We start from the raw sequence: 2,995 nt of genomic DNA, 5'->3' as shown, positions 1-2,995 counted from the left end.
CCATCTAGTTGAATGACAGACTATTGTATACATGCAGGAAGCAAACACAGTACCTTGAATAATCTGGAAAGGAGAATTAATAAGACAGGATTTTCTGAGAAATTAGGTTTATACTTTATTTGAAATGAGATGCAGGCATGAGGGGAATGAGAATGTTCCAGGCAGCATAAAAGGTATCTGGGAAATCTCTGAGGTCAGATAAGAGGTTAAACTGATGAGTCTTCTGGCTCCAGTTTTGTTCATATGTCCAATGCACTTCTAATCTGCAATTTATACTACTAACTTATAGTAAAAAAATAATGATTTTTAGGTACTAGATACAAACCAAACAACTTAGCATAATACGCACAGTCCTATACAATTTGGTCACCTACTTCTTCATCCCCCACCACTCCCTTTTCTTACCCTGTGCCACAGCCATGTCTGTAAAGACATAAGCGGTAGAGACATAAAGAAGTACAGGAATGCAAACCTTTTCACAAACACTTCTCTTTGTTCAAAACGTGGAGTCCTTTTCATGTTGCTCTTTTTTTTTCTAGATTTTTCTCTTCCTTATTTAATTCCTACTTTGCATAGAAAAATTTTAAATTTTTCAAGGTGAAATAAAAATTATTATCTTCTTTGTGGAAGCTTGCCACACCTTCCCAGGCATGTTCTGTCAATGACCAATTTGTAATCTCTAGTAATCTTTTGAAAGGAACTTTATTATGGCTCTTACTGGTTTATACTCTGGTTGTGTCTTTACTTGCCTTTTTCCTGGCACAAGGTTGTGAGCTTTCGGAGACAAGGGAACATGTTTCATTTATTTATCAGTCTTTCATCCTCATCACTACTTTCTTACAGAGTGAATGCTGAACACAAATTTGTAACATAAATAAACCTTACAGATTTCCCACAGTCTTGGCACAGATTAGGGATTTTCAGTGCTTGCTAGGTCTAACAGGTTTCTGTAAGGCTATAGCAGTCTCTTTAATGTTATCCAGGCCCTATAATATTTTGTAATTTCATCAGCCTTGGCTTCTCCCCCTCAGCATCCTGAGCATGGCCTCCCTGATGGGCTTGGGCTTCATACTGTAAATGATGGGATTGATCAACCTAGGTACACATAGGCAACAAGAGCATGTACAATGTGGGGCAGGTGCCTCCCAAAATGGTGGGTCATGGACATGTTGTTGTACAATGTGGGGCAGGTGCCTCCCAAGATGGTGGGTCATGGACATGGTGATACCTGGAATAAGAAGACAAAGACAGCCAGAATGTGGGAAACAGGTGCTGAGGGCCCTGATGCGCTCCCTGGGAGCGGCCAGACCCATGACTGTGTGCAAGATGAAGGTATAGGGCAGGATGATGAGCAGGGAGTCTATGCCCCCTATAGATACAACCACATAGAGCTCATAGCATATATTGATCCTGATGTCAGTACAGGCCCACCTCATTACATCAGGGTGGAAACAAAACGAGTGGGGTAGGATGTTACCACCAGGGCAGAAATTTAGACGCTTAACCAGAAATGGCACAGGGAAGAGGCACAAGGTAGCTCGAGCCACAATGGCCAGCCAAATCCTGATGAGGACATTATTTGTGAGGACAGCTGCATAGAGCAGGGGGGTGGAGAAGAACACAAGGCAGTCAAAGGACATGGCCAGGAGCACTGAGGACTCCACCACAGAGAAGGAGCGCAGGAAGAACATCTGGACCAGGCAGGCATTGAAACCAATGAGCCGATAGTCAAACCAGAGCACAGCCAAGGTGGTGGGCATTGTGGACAAGGTGTGGCCACATCGGTGAGCGCCAGCATGGACAGGAAGTAATACACGGGCTGGTGCAGGCTGGGGGTCCTCTTCACAGCCAGGAGAATCAGGCAGTTCCCAGTGAGGGCCACAGTGTACATGGAGGAGAAGGGGATGGTGAGCCAGCCATGAATGGCCTCCAGCCCTGGGATGCCAATCATGAGAAAAGCAGGTGGTTGGAAGAAGGAGATGTTGACATAGGACTGGGAAGGGAGCATCCTAGGGAGGCAGCCGAGGGCTCTGGAGAGATGTGAGATCTTCAATCTGGGTAGAAAATAAGGAGAAAATACAAAATTATTGGAAGAACACCACCTCTGATACCAGGTGCCATTGGTTCATGCACACTAGGAAATATGACAGATGTGAATCATATTTTAAAATGTACTTCAATCTAAATGAAAAGGGGGAATAACTGTAAATTAAGCTTATTGATGACAAAAGTTCCAGTTGATAGCATGTAACACTGGTTTCTTTTTATATTTAACAAAGTGATACTTTCTTTGAAAATACATAAAGTGATCCTGATGAACTTAGTACAAAATGCTGTATTTTAAAGAGGAAACAGTAATCCTGTAGAAATAAATTGCAGATCTACCATAGAAACCTGAGGGGTAGAAGGCATGGGTTTGTTATTCTTCTTTTCTGGAATTCAGCTTCTACATTCTCAAACAAACAAGCAAATAAGAAAACAAAGGAAAACAGTTTAAAGGTAGATCAAGAAAAGAGATGAAAAGCAGCCATCCAAATATCTTTAGCAGAGATTTAAAAACCCACCCAAAATAGTTCTGTGAGCTAAAGCAAATTTTATGATGATAGCTGGGTCTCCAGTTGTATCTAGTCAATGTAATCAGCTCACACTGAAGGTAAAAAATGACCAGGAACTGGAGGGTAGGGGAGTTAAGAAATATTGTGTCTACTGGCCAGAAGATTGTGTATATTTTGTGAAATATTTTAAAAGAATACATAGAAAATTAAAGTTGCTGTTGTTGTCAGTTGAGTTATGATCTATTCTTTCTTGGTTATGCATTACTTTTTGAGTGAATATCAAGCCCTGATGGAACTGACTCCATTTAAAGATGAGTAAAAAACAGAGAAGTTCCCACATAGAATTTATGCAGACATATTTTGTAAAAATTAAAAGGAATAAACTAAGTTAAACATATAATAAATACTCTTTGAAATAAAGAGTTACTAGAGGAAAGAGA

General features: G+C 40.9%; 1 pseudogene; it reads right to left on the bottom strand.

Annotated features, from left to right (window-relative positions):
* Positions 1 to 1,007: 1,007 nt before the first annotated feature.
* LOC105527326 lies at positions 1,008 to 2,008 on the bottom strand (annotated as a pseudogene).
* Between the last annotated feature and the right edge of the window lie 987 nt (positions 2,009 to 2,995).

The sequence above is a fragment of the Colobus angolensis genome, unplaced genomic scaffold (genome assembly GCF_000951035.1).
Source record: "Colobus angolensis palliatus isolate OR3802 unplaced genomic scaffold, Cang.pa_1.0 Scaffold616, whole genome shotgun sequence".
NCBI classification, from domain to species: domain Eukaryota; kingdom Metazoa; phylum Chordata; class Mammalia; order Primates; family Cercopithecidae; genus Colobus; species Colobus angolensis.
This window is presented reverse-complemented; position numbering and strand designations above follow the sequence as displayed.